The 17,247-nt window shown below is 33.2% G+C and overlaps 1 protein-coding gene across 1 annotated transcript in view; it reads left to right on the forward strand.

Annotated features, from left to right (window-relative positions):
* Nucleotides 1–17,247, forward strand: part of PIGK (phosphatidylinositol glycan anchor biosynthesis class K) — a 108,469-nt gene that overhangs the window by 52,199 nt on the left and 39,023 nt on the right. The window lies entirely within an intron of this gene.

Below are 17,247 nucleotides of genomic sequence, written 5' to 3' on the forward strand. Positions count from 1 at the left end.
TTTAGCCTCTATTTATAATGTTTACTAGGAAATCAAATCAAAATTTAAATATACGTATTTAGTAGAGTCATCTGTTTTGGAGCTGGGCAAGATAGACTGAGGAATATGAAACGTTGTGATCAACAATTCACTGACTATTGCTCATAGAAATTATAAAATGATTATGAAACCTTATGAACCAGAAATTCATCAAAATGGTTCAAGCAGTAGTTGACAGGGTTTATCCCCACTATTCTGCATACTAGTATGTTTTTTCAAAGTGATTAACTTAGTCATTAGTATGATTCCATATTATCTTAAGCATCTTATTTGCCCATTCATTTTATATTGTTAGTTATAATTGTTAGTCACTACAGTCATTCAAGAACTCATTAAATTAGAATTTGAGAGCATAAGTTAGATGTGATTATTTGATTTATAAAGAGAAAACTGATAATTTAATTATCCTTCTTATCAGTTTGCATACATTAAAGTTTTTATTGTTATAGTTTCAAATAATGTGTTGATCATTTCATGGACAGATTTTTTATTTATTTAATTAATTTATTTATTTATAATAATGTTTTGTCTTTTTTTTTTTTAAAGATTTTATTTATTTATTTATTTGAGAGAGAGACAGAGAGAGCACATGAGAGGGGGGAGGGTCGGGAGGGTCAGAGGGAGAAGCAGACTCCCTGCCGAGCAGGGAGCCCGATGCGGGACTCGATCCCGGGACTCCAGGATCATGACCTGAGCCGAAGGCAGTCACTTAACCAACTGAGCCACCCAGGCGCCCTGGACAGATTTTTTAAAGCAATTTATTTCACTACCTACAATTAAACAAAAAAATCCATTGAGTTGGTTTATGACTTTTAAGAAATCAGTGTATGTGAATGGTATATAGCAGAATATAGTATTGTATCCCTTTGTGTAAGTAAAACTTCTCTGAATAGAAATTAGCAAATATTATGTTTCCTAGGGATACTAATTTCCAACTAATGTTTATTAATGTTTAAAACTGATCAAAGCAAAGTTACTTTTAAACACTAAACATATAGGACCTAAAAAATGTAAACTGCAAAACAATCTAAAAATGATATGATGTTATTTATAAAATAGAACATTGGGGCACCTGGGTGGCTCAGTCTGTTAAGTGTCTGCCTTTGGCTCGGGTCATGATCCCAGGGCTCTGGGATCGAGCCCTGCATTGGGCTCCTGCTCAGCGGGGAGCCTGCTTCTTCCCGTACTCATGTTCTCACTCACTCTGCGCTCTCTCTCTCAAATAAATAAATAAATAATCTAAAAAATAAAAATAAAATAATCTATCAGGCTGTTTAGGGAGTAAGGTTTGAATTACATGGGAAAGTAGATTGTGGGACCTTTAAGGTTTAGCTCTTTGATGCTATGTTCTGTGACTCTCTTACAAATTGTAATATTGTTGCTCTATTCCACTAAATTAAGCTTTAGTGTCTTAAATGAGTTAAATCAACTTAATGTCTGTTATCTGAATAGAGGATATTATAGCATAATAACCAAATTCCAGTCAATTCATTGGAATCAGCTCCTGAATTTAGAACGTTTGTCCTTTACTAGCTGTGTACTGTGGACAAACCACATGATTGCTTTGATTCTCAGTTTCCTTATCTGTTAATGGGAATAATAACTCCACCTTATAAAGTTAGTAAAAGAGTTAATTTTTATTTTCCTTATAAAGGTCTTAGTTCTGTGCTCAAATATAATAAAGTGCTTAATAAGTGTTCAACATTAGTGAGAGGACATATCACATATACTGATAAGAATTATTGCTGGAATTCTATTTTTAATGTATTTTTGGCCATTTGCAAAAATTATCTATTCTACTTTTATTAATCTAGTACTAGAAAGTACTCATTTTGTATCTGGAGGTTTCTTATTTGGAGTACTACAAAGAATTGGGAAGTTGTGTTTAACCAGAAGATGGCAGTAGAATTACATGTTTGTACATATGGAACAGTCATATTTTTTTAATGCCGAAGATTGAGGTAGTTTGTATCTTCAAATAAATTATGATATTTGTTTCTTCATACCAGTGACAGGAGAAAAAGACTCTTGATAGTGAATTTCAGGTTAAAAAAAGGATGATAAAAATTTTCTCTATATGTAAGTTATCTTGCTTTAATAATATGGAATTTTAAAAAATAGGTAAATACAAGATCTTTTTGAATTGCTACTCTTCTGGCATATTTTTAGCATATTATACTTTATCAAGAAATTGAAGAGTCATAAAAAATTTTAAGGTGTGTTTGAAGATCATTTATGATTAATTAGTAATAAAGATAGAGCAGTTTTCATTTATAATTTATCAGTGGGGAAAACTGGATTCAATATTTTTAAAATTGATTTATATATAAAACTTTAGGGTTGTAGCTATTAGGTAAAGCAAGAAGCAGAAGACCTATTAATAATATAAATCTGTAATCCCCATTTCAGAAATTGCCATTTTTATTGAAATCATGGTACACCTTGTCTACCTGATCTTCAAGTATTCTACAGGTGAGGTATTGCCAGTTGTACCTTCTAGTGCTAGAAGGAACCTTTAAGGCAATCTGATGTAGTAGAAAGAGTATGGAGATGAATGGACTTGCATTCAAATTCTGGTTTAGTTTTCTGCTTTTGTCTTCAGGCACATTATTTAATCTCTCTGAAACTCAGGTATTTTATCTCTAAAAGGCTGAACTACTCTCTCCCTCCAGAGTTATTGTGAGGATTGGGGATAATGTATATAAAAATGAGCATACTTTGTCAATGCCTTTTTTAAGAGCACAGCATGTAAAACTCATGGCAGCCATACTGATGTCTCTCCTTCAATGCAAAAGGTACAGTGGGAATGTTACCTTCTTTATTTGGTGTACTATATAGCACTGTTTGTATAGCCTGGTTTACATTTTTATCAGCCATGCTACATATTACTCATTGACGGGAATTATTGTTAGCTTGGCCTTCCCATATTTATGTAATTTATTTTTTTTTAAAGATTTTATTTATTTATTTGACATAGAGGGAGAGAGAGAGAGAGCACACAAGCACGGGGAGCGGCAGGCAGAGGGAGAAGGAGAAACAGGTTCCCCATTGAGCAAGGAGCCTGATGCAGGGCTTGACTCTGAGATCATGACCTGAGCCGAAATCAAGAGTCAGATGCTTAACCGACTGAGCCTCCCAGCCGCCCCTAAAGTGTGTGTGTGTGTGTGTGTGTGTGTGTGTACATATATATATGTATTTTCTATATATGTAGTAAATTCCTACAAGGTAGCAGGTAATTAAAAATGCTTATTTCAAAATTAATTTTCTCATAAAATAAAAAACAGGAAATGGAAAACATTTGATTTTGGCTGTGTCTTGGTAGTATAAATAGTAATTAAATATTTATATGAGAAAGGGAACATACTATGTTTCTTCGTGAAACAAAGATTAATAATTTTCATTTGAGCTGCAGACAACATTAATCTATCTAACACTGACTAGTTCTGTTATTTCTCCATCTTTGTTTGAGATTCAGGTATATAAACTTCTTGTCATACTCAATAATATTCCGGTCTTTGTCCTTTCTTTAATTCTATGAAATTGTCACATATTATTCTGAAAGTACTTATGCTAAAGAAAGCACGCATATTGTTACGGAATTTCTTTTTTCAGTAAGATTGGTCAACCTCATTTTAACTTCGATATTAAGAGTCTTTCTTTGTTCTTCATCTCATGGGATCAGCTTCTAATGTTAATTGATGTTTTCTAGTATGATTTCTCAAAAGTGAAGAACAAATTAAAATTAATGAAATAGGAGAGTTCAAAGGATATGATCTCAGAATATGTCAGTTTGTCACATGATAGTAAGTGTGGATGATGGCTGAGAATTACTTTGCTTCACACTGAGTAGTAGTGGACCTAGTTTAATGGGTATGAACAACACTGCCAGTCAGAGATTCAGATACTTGGTAAGCAGTTTAAACTGGGTTGTATTAAAATTAGTATATCTAATTTTTTAAATGTTTATTCTTACACCAAATATATGTATATTAAGCATATGTATGTTGAGAGATGGAGTAAGAACATAGTATTTTACATTTCTATTAGGTGATTTAAGGACTGCATGCTGTAGGACAATCTTTTGCACTTTTACTATAAGATATTGAGACAGGTAATAATGAGCTCTATGGTGAGACATAAATTATGAGTATTAGCAATCTAAGGCCTGGAACTACTTCCCTCAGTTTCTGTTGCTTGCAAGACAAGGAGTTGTTCTAATTGGGGTTTGCATAAATATTATGTAGACATTTAAATCTTGTATCAAATGATAGGGAGAGTCTAACTTATGTTTTAAAAAATAACTAATGTTCATAGTGATTTCTTTTTAGTATGCTAAAACCCTGTAGTATGTCTTCTGAGTCATAGAAAACGATTAAAATATATCTTGTATGACTTCAGTATTACGGGTGGTTTTTTTTTTTTTCCTTTCTAATTTGTTGAAAATTAGGCATAATAAAACCTTGAATATCTAGAAATTAGGTAACTTCTAGTAATAAAGAGTACATGAAAGTTGCCAGAGTTGGCTCTGAATATGAGAAATCCCATTTTTACCTTAGATGTAAAAACACAACTTGACTTTAATGGCCTTCGGCATTCATAGTTTGAAATTTCATCAGAAAGAAACATTTCTCAATAAAAGAAAAACCTGTAGTATTTAGAATTAGATACATTTCACTTTCCCCAGAATAAAAAATGAATATAAATGAGTTAGAGATGTGGTTTGAAGTTAATAATAAAGAACAATCAATTGACTTCAGTTTCAGAATTGTTGCTGACTGCATTTTTCTGAGAAAACTCTGATGTTATAAAATACCAAGATGCTCAGTAAATTGCAAAAAAAAAAAAAGTACACTTTTAAATACATAGCTGAGCTACAAAGAAAGCAGTTGCATGGAAACAACACAGTTTGATGGATGGCGTTTCTGGCTTTTTCCAGATTGAACTAGAACTGGTGGCATCCCCTTATTCAGTGGAAGTGCTGCCCGGGTTCAATTTTGTATATAATGTTTCTAGGTAGTTGCAGTTGGAGTTCCAAACATGCAGCTTCCCTAGGCATTTGGCAACAAGCTCAGATTCTTTGTCTCCCTTTTCTAGGCCTACTTAGACTTAATATAAAACGTACCAGTGCGTTGGGTCCCTCTCCTGTAGCCAACCCATGATGTGTCCAGGTACACCTTAATACATACGTGCCTTTAAAAGAACCATGCTTTTATCTTGCTGCAGGCCCTTTTATCTCTGAGGCAGAAAGTGTTTATAAGAGCCCATTACTGAATAGTGGCTCCCAGTAGGCAGCTCCACTTTCCTCAGTGATAGGAAAATCTGTTGGAGCGATACATATAAGGAGCTAAAATCCAAGGGGTAAGTAAACGTGGAAGTCGAGGCTCCCCTAAATGATAATTCCTGTTATAGAAATCTAGAGTTTTGAGTTAGAATGGCTTTCTGTGAGGGTCAGGACAAAAAGCGGTAGGTCCATTTGTGGGTAGTTAGGGTCAAGAAAATAACTCAGCTAAATTGATTACCCAGCTAAACTATGGTGAAAGAATGAACAAAGAATAAGAACATTTTCAAACATACAAAAGCTGAGAGTATTTTGAATCAATACACCTTACTTAAACAACATCTAAAGCAGATGTACTTCTTGAAGAAGGCAAAGGAGCCGGAAAAGTCTGAGTGGAAGGAAGAATGCTGAGCTTATTAATTAGTAAAAATGGTAGGAAATTTAACAAAATTGAGTATGTTTTATCATTATGATGATAATGATGATAATTGGGAAAATAAGATAAATCAAAGCACTAATGTATTTAATAACAATAATACATAAGAAGGAGAGGGGGAAGTGATTGGTTTTAAAGTATTCTGAGGTTTTTTTGAGGGGGAGAAGGTAGTAAGTTTTAATAGCTTTAGACAGTAAGGTATGTATGCATTTTACATTTGAGAATGACCACTAAATTAATAGAAATATAGGAAATAAGATAGAAAGAGTACAGGACAAAAAATGGAGTTAAACAATTCCTGCAAAGAAATGAAGGTGAAACAAGAAAAGACTGGAAAAATAGAAATTATGAAGTAAGAAGAGAAATAATTATAATTATGTTGCTTATAACAATACATTTAAATAAATTAATTTTAGTTAAAAACAGATATCATCATATTAGGATAAAAAGAAATCTAACTACAGACAGAAAACATAATGACATTAAAGAGCTGAAAATAAAAGGATTACCAGGCACCTGCTAACTATAAAAAGCTTATATGGCTATATAAATATCAGACAAATAGACTTAAGGAAAAGGCATTAGCAAGCATAAAGAGGGTAACTAATGGTTCAAAGTCTTAACTCATTAGGAAGAACATGTTAACTTTCAGTTACCTAATAACATAACTATAATATATTTTTTTGTTTTACATACTTAAAAGTTTGATAAATTCACCATTGTAGAAGAAGATTTCAACATCACATTATCAGAAACCTTTTTTCAGAAATTGATAAAAGAGTTCCCCAAATGTTTTTAAATTCAAGTATGAGCAACATGATTAATAAGCTTGATCTGGTAGATTCAACAATTAGAGAGTAAACATTCTTCTCAAGCCCAAATGTAATATTTTTAAAAAATTGACCCATAGTTGGCCAAACAAGCACATCTTAATAACTGTAAAGTGTTAGAATCTTATGAAACTTTTTTTTCTGTTCACCATATCATTGTTACAATCAATAGCAAAAAAAGAATTGTTTAAAATTTATTTCTGTGGAATTTCTAAAACACACTTTGAGTAATTTTTAGAATAAATAAAATATCAATGGAAATTTTAAAAACAGAAATGAGTAATAATGAAAATATTAAACATCAAAAGTAGCAGGATACAGTTTCTGATTCTGGATAAGATGAAATAATTTACAACAGGCTTATGTGATCCCCCACCAAGAACAACTAGAAAAAACAGACAAAAATATTTTTAAAGATATCAGAGAAATACAATTTTAGTATATGTGCTGCCGAAGCAAGCACGATATCAGAGAAATACAGAAGCAATGAGGACCGAGAAGCTAAAAATCCAGATTTGGGAATACTTCTCAGAGGTGAGCTGAAAAATCTGTAGCCATTTTCCACTGGGTTAATTTACAGATTCTGGGAGAAGGCCAAAAGTTGAGAATCTGAGTTTGGTCCAGGAAGTGGGTTATTGCTTGTGGTTAGAGAAACCAACAGAATTTCTGGTGATTGTATGAGGCTAGAGTAACACAGTTGTCACTCAGTCACAAAATCACTTTCCCTTTTAAGATATTTGCCAAATTCTGAAACTAAAGGAAAGCTAACTACTAAGCAAGAAACCTCTGAAAACCAGAGCTGAATTTACTATTCTTGTAATTCTGAGGAGGTAAAGGTCTTAAGGGTGAGAGTTCCCTAAGAACATACCAGCTGAGGGTTGACAGTTATGGGGACAGTGAATTTATACACAATTTATAGTTACTTTTCCTGTTGGGTATACTTACTGATTCTGGGTGCAGCAAGAATAGAAATTGGCAAACTACAGCCCTTTTGCCAAATCTGGCCTGCTGCCTATTTTTGTAAATAAAGTTTCATTGGCAAATAGCCATATTTGTTCCATCATTCATTTATATATTGTCTTTAGCTGCTTTCATGCTATAAATGGCAAAGTTGGGTAGTTGTGGCAGAGATTATATGGCCCAAAGCATAAAATACTCTCTGGCCCTTTACAGAAAAAAGTTGTTCACTTTTTTGGGTTTGGCCTCTGATAAGGGTCACTAATGGGGACAGACTTTTGGCAGTTTAGTGGGCCTAGAGTGCCTAATTCTGAAGCTACACAGGACAACAGGACAAAAATCTACAGCAGACACCTTTGAAAGCATAGTGGAATTTTCTGTAGTCTATCTTGTATTGAGGAGATAAAGACCTGCCAGGCTTCAGCTTAAACCTTAAAGGTCCTTACCGTAAGAATAGGGGCAAATTAAAGGTAGAATGAGTCTTATTAAAATTGTAAGGCAGTCTTAGTTCAGTTCAGTCTCTGGTTGAATGGAAGTGATCAGACCCCCACCCTCAGCTGCCTAGCAGAGGAAAGTGTGGATCTTTACAGATGGGAAGTAGCATTGTCAGTAGGTTTTTTATTTTTATTTATCAATATGCAGTGTCCTATATATGATCAATCAAAAATTACTGGGTACCTACAAGATAGGACACTATGACCATATACCAAGAGTAAAAACAAAAACAAAACATAATATAGAAGCAGACCAAGAAGTGATCCAAAACTTCGAGTTAGTAGATAAGAACCTTAGAAGTTCATATTAAACACATGGTTTTAATATGTTCAAGAAAAAAAGGGAAAAAATTCTTGAAAACAGATGAAAGGATAGGGAAACACCAGAGAATATGAATATATCTAAAATAATGAAATGAACATTGTAGAATTGAAAAATGTAGTATCTGAACTAAAAAACTCAGTGAATGGCTTAATATCAAATTGGATGGATCAGAAAACAGGATTAGTGTGCTTGAAGACAATTCAATAGAAAATATCCAAACTGAAGCAGAGAAAGAAACAAACAGAAAAGAGAGTAAGAAACAGTAGATTCAGTAAAACAGTGTAACGTGTATAAATAGTGTCTTAAACTAGAGGACAGGTTGAAAATAGGGAAGAATCAATAGTTAAAGAGATAATTAGCAAAAACACATTCAGCTAACTCTGCTCACCCTGAGCTAGATGAACCACAACTTGGCACATCATAGAATGCTGAAAAAATCATAGAGAAAAATCTTTAAAGTCCACCAGAGAAGAAAAGACATGTTACCTTTAATACTGACATAAACAGTGGAAACCAAAAACAATAGGATAATATGTTTAAAGTGCTGAAAGGAAGAACACTTCAATCTATAATTCCATACACAACAAAAATATCTTCCAAAAATGAAGGTGAAATAAGATGTTTTCAGACAGATAAAACAGGATTTGTTGCCAGTGCACCTGAACTAAAATAAAAATAAATGGAGTTCTTCAGCCAGAAATAAAATGATCTTAAAGGGAAACACAGAAATTCAGTAAGGGGTGAAGAGAAATAGAATAGGTAAGTATATCATTTAATATAATCACATATTGAAGAGACAAAAAAAGAGATCTCATTGAGTTAAAAAAATATTTGTAGAGTTAAAATATGAAAGAACAATAATGCAAAAAATGGATAAATGGAAATGTAAAATAATATTCTTATTGGAGAAATGGTAAATGTAATCAGTTTAATTAGACTAACAAGTCAAAGTTGGGTGTTCTAATGTACAAGGTAACTGCTATAATAAGGGTAAATATATGTATCATTACCATGTTAAAAGAGGAAAAAAGGATTAATAAGATATTTGGTTAAATCAAAAGAAGAAGGAAAAAGAACATCAAGTAGATGGGAAATAGAAAATAGATAGTGGTTATAAATCCAGCTATATCAGTTATGAAATTAAATATAATTAGACCAAATACTCCATTTGAAAGAATAGGTGGTCATACTAAACTAAAAACAAAATCCCCAAATGTGAAATTTTCAGTATAAGGGCAGAAAAGTCACTTGGAATGTGGCTAAAGTAATATTTAGAGGGGATTTAGGAAAAAAGTAAGTAAAAAAATAAGCTAACCCTCCAAGTAAAAAACAAAACAAAACAAAACACCTTGCTTTTTTTTTTTTCCAATTGTAAAACATATATACCCTCTCCCAACAAACTGCCAACAAACAGTAGGCTTAAATGGTTTTTATCTCTGACATCTACCAAACACATGTTGAGCTGACATTTATGAACAGCATAAAAAAAAGAAGCATTCTACTTAACTCATTTAGTGGAACTAGTTAATTTTAAAACCAAAACTAGATAAGAAGAGTATGAAAAAAGTATAGAGCCAGCCTCACTTATGATCACAGATGTATAAATGGCTCAGTCCCAGGACTCTGGGACCATGACCTGAGCAGAAGGCAGACGCTTAACCAACTGAGCCACCCAAGTACCCCAAGATTGAATCTTTAGAAGCATCTCAGTGATATTCAGACAAGACAAGCATGCATGCTATAATTTCATCAATTAATCATTTGTACAAGAAGTCCACACTAATGCAAAGAAGACAAGGGGGCAAGGGAAAAGATAGGGGGTATAAGAATCAGGAAGAGACAAACTTTGTGGGTTTTTTTTTTTTTTTTTACAGGCCATATAATAGAAAATCTAAGAGAGTCTACCATTTCATAATTATTAAACTTAGAGTAGAGAAATAGGAGTAGGGAAAGATGTCATGCTACTCAAAGCATAGCAAATTTAAAAAGATTGATAAAGTTGACTGCAACAAAATTAAAATATATATATTAAAAAAAGTAAAGAGAAAGTGTGATGAAATTATTTGCAACATGTATGTCAAAGAATTCTGTCCAAATTATATAAATAAATCTGCACAATGATTAAAAAAAAAAGACAAGTCAATAGAAAAATGACCAAAGGAAATATATTTGGAAAAGAGGCAAGACTTGTTCGGTGACCATTTAGATATGTTTTTAAAAAGTAAGTACAAATTAAAACAATGAGAAACTATTGTAGAAAATTCAGAGGTAATGATGGAGGGAAGTGGGAACTTACACATTTCTCATGGCAGCATAAATTGATACAGTCCCTTTGGATAATAATCTGGTTGTTTCTAACAAAATTTAAAATGTGTATAAGTTATGACCTAGCAAATCCATCTTCTAAATAATTACTGCAGAATAGGGGTTGGCCGACTTTTCTTGAAAAGGACCAGATAGTAAATATCTTAACCTTTGTAGGTCATACAGTCTTGGTTGCAAATGCTCTGCTGTTATAATGCAAAAGCAGTCACAGATAATACAATAACAGATGAATGTCTGTGTTCTGATAAAAATTTATTTATAGATGCTAAAGTCTGGATTTTATATGTTTCATTTCTCATGAAATAGTATTCTTTTTTAACTTATTTTTTCAACCACTAAAATATGTACAAACCGTTCTTAGCTCATAGGACATACAGAAACAGGTGACATGCCAGATTTGGCCTGTGGGCTATAGTTTGCCCCTGTTGTAGAACATCTCTTGCACATGTAGACAAAGTAGCCTGGAAGGATATTTATTGCAACATTATTTCTAATAATATATAATTGAAAGTAGATGTCCATTAATATTGGAATATCTAAGTAAAATGGAGCATTTTCATATTATACCATATAGCTATTAACAGGAACAAACTAGGTTGATAATCACAATGACGTGCTTGGATTTCAAAAGCATAATATTAAATGAAAAAAGCAAGTGGCTCAGTTAGACATAGAATACAATTTATTAATGAAACTATAGATATTCTGCATACTTTTCATGTATCACAGATATGTATGTTATAGCAAAATAAAATGGCTAGAATAATACACATAAAACTGTAGTTATATGTACCTAATAGAGTGCCAACTGCAGGGTAAAGTGCTCAGTAATTTTAACAGGTTCCCACTGACCACCCCCACACTGCTATTTTCTAATTGCTTTTGACTCTACAAAGGTAATTTCTTATGTATACAAGTTAGCTGGTTTTGTGAACTTTTAGAAAGCCTGCCTACAACTTCTACCAGTAAGAGGTTACTTCTGAAGTCACTCAGTGAGAACTAGAGCTTGGTTTTCAGGGATTTTGTTAAAACTGCTTGACTGAGTTGCTCAGGAGGTATTCTTTTTTAACTGGTGTGTGCATTTTTATACCATACTGCAAGCTGACAGAAAATAAGATGCATTTCAACAGTTGGGCCATAAGTTAATGTAATTTAGTTTTCTTGGGAGTTAACTCTTTGTTTTCTACCTCAAATTATGTCTCTTTCCCCTGGTTCATCTTCTTCCTTGTGCTTTTTCAAAGTAAGTAATAGTCAAGGTTATGTTTTAATATCTTCTTTCACAAGTTTTTAGTTTGATAATTACAAGAATGATGATGCTGCAAGTTTGGGAAGGGATCTCATTTCAAGGAAAATGATGCATTAGATTGTCATCTCGTGGTATAACCAATATTCACAAAAATAATCTTCAGTGACTCTTGGGAACTTTCTGGAGTTGTAATTGCATTTTGTGTTTGTCTCTATTAACCAATACATTTGAGTTTCTTTTCTCCCTTCTTTAAACTTTCAGAAATGTCATAGGGCCCAGGTTTGTCAAATGTATCTTGTACAACAATATATGTTGCCAATTGTATGAATGCTTGGGCATTTTTTAAAATATAGTTTAGGAGTGGAAATTTTTCCATGTTTTTTTTTAAAACAAGATTGTATTAAGAAATTATTTTGGTTTCTTTATATACTTTTAGTTTCAAGTAATGAGTTTGAGTTATCATGTTCAAGAGGCTACATGAACTTTGGCTAACTTCCTGTTTTTGATATGTTTTGAGAATTTCTTCTTAGTGATTTTGGATTACTGTAGGTGATGTGTCTTGAATTATTTATTGATCTTAATTTTTAGTTTGTACTTGGCATAGCACAGTGTCTGCTTTCTTCTTCTTTTTTGTTGGGCCTATTTCCTGTGTTTGAAGAGGTAACTTGGTGTTCTGCTCACAGTAAGCTTTGTCATTTTATACGCAAATAATCTAATTTCAATATGGCAATAAAGAATAAAAATCTTGCCTGTTTCTGAATCAGGATGTTCTCATATATGGACACAGTAAGGAATTTTACAGTGTTATTTCAAAACTGCTTGGATAGCACAGAAAGATTTTTGAGGGCATCAGTGACAGAATAAAAGAACACAAGAGATGAGGGTGTGTAAAGACTGACTTTATAGGTGTCAGGATTTTGCCTGCAGTATTTTATTTAGTTATGCAGAAGATTTGGATAATATTTCAATTTGAGATGGTAGCATCACTATATTGGATCCAAAACCCTTTTATAGTATAAGCAAATTCCACTTACTGTAGTTTTCTACAAAAACACAGTTTAAAAAAAATAGTCAAGTAAAAAAAGGAATGCACAGCTTTTTCCACATAGAAATTACTCCCTTGTTAAGTTATTTAGGTAGATCTTAGTGAAGGATCTGGAAAAAGGTAAAAGAAGAATTGCATTCTTTTAGGAGGGGCTCAAATATTAAATAAAAGGAATACAGGATGGCTTTAAGAAAGAGAACCTTATCATATTGCAACAGAAAATTCCCAGTTTCCTTAGGTTGGCAGCCATATATACATTGAAATTAACATTTGTAGTCTTCTCCTTTTCTGAATTATACTATAAGCATGAACTACTTGATCAGAGGCCTGGCCTCTGGATTTGGGAGATGGGGCTTAGAAAGTGTGGCTGTCCTTAGGTGACAATTTGGGGAAAGCACTCATTCTGAGAGAATGGAAGATACCTTACAAGGGGTGGTGGGGAGGGTTTCCTTTGGAGGCTTGGTGGTGAAAGGAAAGAAAGAAGCAGCTGAAGATAAGGGTCCAAAGGAAATAAGATAAATTTTTTAAAAAGACAAATTATTCCCACCACCACCACCACAAAAAGTACCATTTTTTAAAGAATCTACACTTCACTGAAGCCACAGTGGAGGGTGCTCTTGAACTGAGAAACCTAATAAGCCAACTTACCTCTCTTCTCATCACAAGGTAACTTGCTATTGCTGATTCTGGAGAAAACCAATACAAATAATCTTCAACAGAAAAAGAAGCCAGGATCTACATAAAATTGCTATAAGAAAATAAAATTTAAATAACACCTTCTCCACACACATATATACACACACATACACAGAGGGGTTAGGGGGAGAGAGAGAATGAAAGGAAAAATAAAAACAGAAAAGAAAAGCCACAAAGCAAGGAACTTGAAACACAACACTTGAACATGAATAACCTATATTAAACAAGCAATTGCATTATGAAAGGACAGTATGAATCAGAGTTCCAAAACTCACAATTGAAATGGACAAACAACAGGAAGATGTATGAAACAGGAGCTGATTGAACTCTGGAAGGAAATCGACAGAAAAAGACAAAAATCATTTCAGAAATGAAAACTAAATTACAAGGTACCCAAGGGAAGATAGATATTACCAAAAGTTCAGTAAGAGATATAAAGAAGAGAAATGAAAAAGAGTCAAGAAAATGAAACTGAAATAAGAGTGCTGAAAGGATCAGAGAGAGAGTGATAGAGAAAATCCAATATATTTAGTTCAAGAACTCAAACTAGAAAAACAAATGGAAAATGAACAGACGTAACATTTAAAATAATAAAAAAAACTTTCCCGAAATAAAAAGAGATCTCATCTCCATATTGAAAGGGGTCCAATGATGGACAGACATTTTTAAGGAATTCAAAATGAGAAATAATTGTAATTTATTGTGAAAACACTGAATAAGTAAAAAAACTTCTAAGTCCATAGTGATAAGTGATACAAAGATTACTTGTGAATTGTACTTAGAATGACTTTTTTAAAATGTCCTGCAGTTATTTTTTTTTAAGATTTTATTTATTTATTTGACAGAGAGACAGCGAGAGCAGGAACACAAGCAGGGGGAGTGGGAGAGGGAGAAGCAGGCTTCCCACGGAGCAGGGAGCCTGATGCAGGGCTCGATCCCAGGACCCTGGGATCGTGACCTGAGCCGAAGGCAGACGCTTAATGACTGAGCCACCCAGGTGCCCCTGTCCTGCAGTTATTAAGAAAATTTTTAAACCTACCTTTGGTTGATGCATATGTTTAGATGTGAACTGTCATGACATCTGCAACTTACTTTCACATGTTTCAGAAAAAAAATACAACAAAAAGAAAATACAGAAATGTGTCTGGAATTTTTCATACTAACTATTTGGCATTTTTAAAAAGTCACTCGAGGGGCACCTGGGTGGCTTGGTCAGTTAAGCATTCAACTCTTGGTTTCAGCTCAGGTCTTGATCTCAGAGTCGTGAGATCAAGCCCCACGTCAGGCACCACACTGGGCGTGGAGCCTACTTAATTAAAAAAAAAAAGTCACTCAAAGCAAATTGCTAGATTTCCAATATTTTTGTATCTTTTACAGTTATTGAGAAACATTTTGTGAATTAAATGTATTCCATCTTATACATTGTTACTTTACATTTTTGGAATAAGCAAGGAAAGAGTGTCTTTTTCATATTTCTTTATATTTTTAAAATTACTACAGTGATTTAATCTTTATTAATTTGTTTCAGCAGATATTTATTGAAATTGCTGGTGCCTTAGCAGGACTCAAGGCAGTGGTACTGAACTGTATTGAGTGGTCATTGTATTCTTCCCCTCCATAGACGCACAGTAAAAAAGAAATAAATACACACAAATATATGCCAATTTCACTTACAAATCTCTTTGTTGATTAAGGAAAAATTCTTTGTTGAATGATTTTTTTAAATGATTGAATTGTGAGAGCTATTTATATATCCTTGATACAAATCCTTTTTCAGATATATGATTTGCAAAAAATTTCTCCCATTCTTTAGGTTGTTTCTTCACTTTCTTGATAGTGTCTTTTGAAGCACAGAAGTTTTAAACTTTTTTTAAAGACTTATTTATTTATTTTACGGAAAGAGAGAGTGGGTGATGTGAGCAGGGGGAGGGGCAGAGGGAGAAAAAGAATCTCCAGTTGGACACCCAACTGACTGAGCCACCCAGGGGCCCCAGAAGTTTTAAATTTTGATGATATTCAATGTATCTATATTTCTTTTGTTGCTTGATATGTATTTTATATACCTAAAAAGGTAGATAGACTTCTTAAATGTACACTGTGAAATTGTACATTTTAAAAAATGGTTTTTTTTGGTAATGAACATTTATTTTATTTTTAATTGTGGTAAAATGCAATGTATCAGTCTGCTAGGGCTGCCATCATGGAGTACTACAGACTGGGTGGCTTAAACAACAGAAATTTATTTTCTCACAGTTCTAGAGGCTAGAAGGCCAAGATCAAGGGGTTGGCCTTTCTCCTTGCCTTATAGATGGCCACTTCTTCCCTCGGTGTCTTCATTTGGTCGTTACTCAGTCTGCCTCTGTGCCCTGATTGATCTTCTCTTCTTATAAGGACATTATCACATTGGATTAAGGCCTACGCCAATGACCTCACTTAACCTTAATTACCGCTTTACAGACTCTATTCTGACTCATATTCTGAGGTACTCATTCAACATATGAATTGTGGGGGGACACAGTTCAGCCCATAACGTATATGTAACATAAAATTTACTATTCTAACCATTTTTAATATCCAGTGCAATTATCATGAACCGTCATCACTGTCTATCTCCAGAGCTTTTTTCATCTTTCAATACTGAAACTACCCTTTGAACAATAACTCCCTGTTCTCCCCACCTTTACCCCTGGCAACCACCATTCTGCTTTCTGTCCCTTTATATAAAGCAATGTTTTAGGACAATTTTTTTTCATCATGAGTGGGTCTTCAAAATTCCCCCAAATTAATTATATTTATACTAATTCTGCAAGGCATACACAAGCTTTTACCTAGTTAAGAGGTTCTTTAAGCTCTTAAATCATAGGCAAAATTTTGTCCTTGTTTATCTGCCTTTTTTTCTGGAGAGATTCCACATTTCTCATCATCACATTCCTTAACTGCAGCCCTAGAAACTTAGACCAGTCTTGTTTGGTTATTTTTCAAGACAAATGAAGGTTTCAATTTTTAAAATTTAATTTTTAAGTTGATAAGTTGCTGTGTAATTTACAGAAAAAATGGGTAAAGGAGGCTTAAATATGTTTAAGTCTTACTGTTTCGAAATCTAATGATTATTTCCTATTTCAAAAAAGGGTCAATAATTTTTAAAAGAGCATTTTTTCTAATTCTCTTCATTTGGGGAGATTTTATTCTTACTGTGTACTATTTTATACTATCTTAAGTCTGTATTATGTCAACTCTGCCTCTCATTGTAAATGTAGGTAGTAAAGAAAATATTTTTTCATATAAAATAATCTCTCAGATAGTTATTGTTTTCTTCATTTTATTCATACATTCATTCAGCAAACATTTGTTGAGTATTATATAGTAAACATTGGATAGATAAGAAAGAATAAGACATGGTTTTTGTCTTCAGGGAGATGAAAAATATATCTAGACAGGTTTAAATAATTATATTTGAAAGAAGAGTAAATAAAGAAGGAATTGGTGGTTGGTCCCAACAGGAAACAGAATGGGGAACATCCAAGAGGCATAGAGCTGCAAGGCCCACTGACAGGTAGCAGTAGTTGGATGTGGCTG

Source organism: Halichoerus grypus, chromosome 5, assembly GCF_964656455.1.
Source record: "Halichoerus grypus chromosome 5, mHalGry1.hap1.1, whole genome shotgun sequence".
NCBI lineage: Eukaryota > Metazoa > Chordata > Mammalia > Carnivora > Phocidae > Halichoerus > Halichoerus grypus.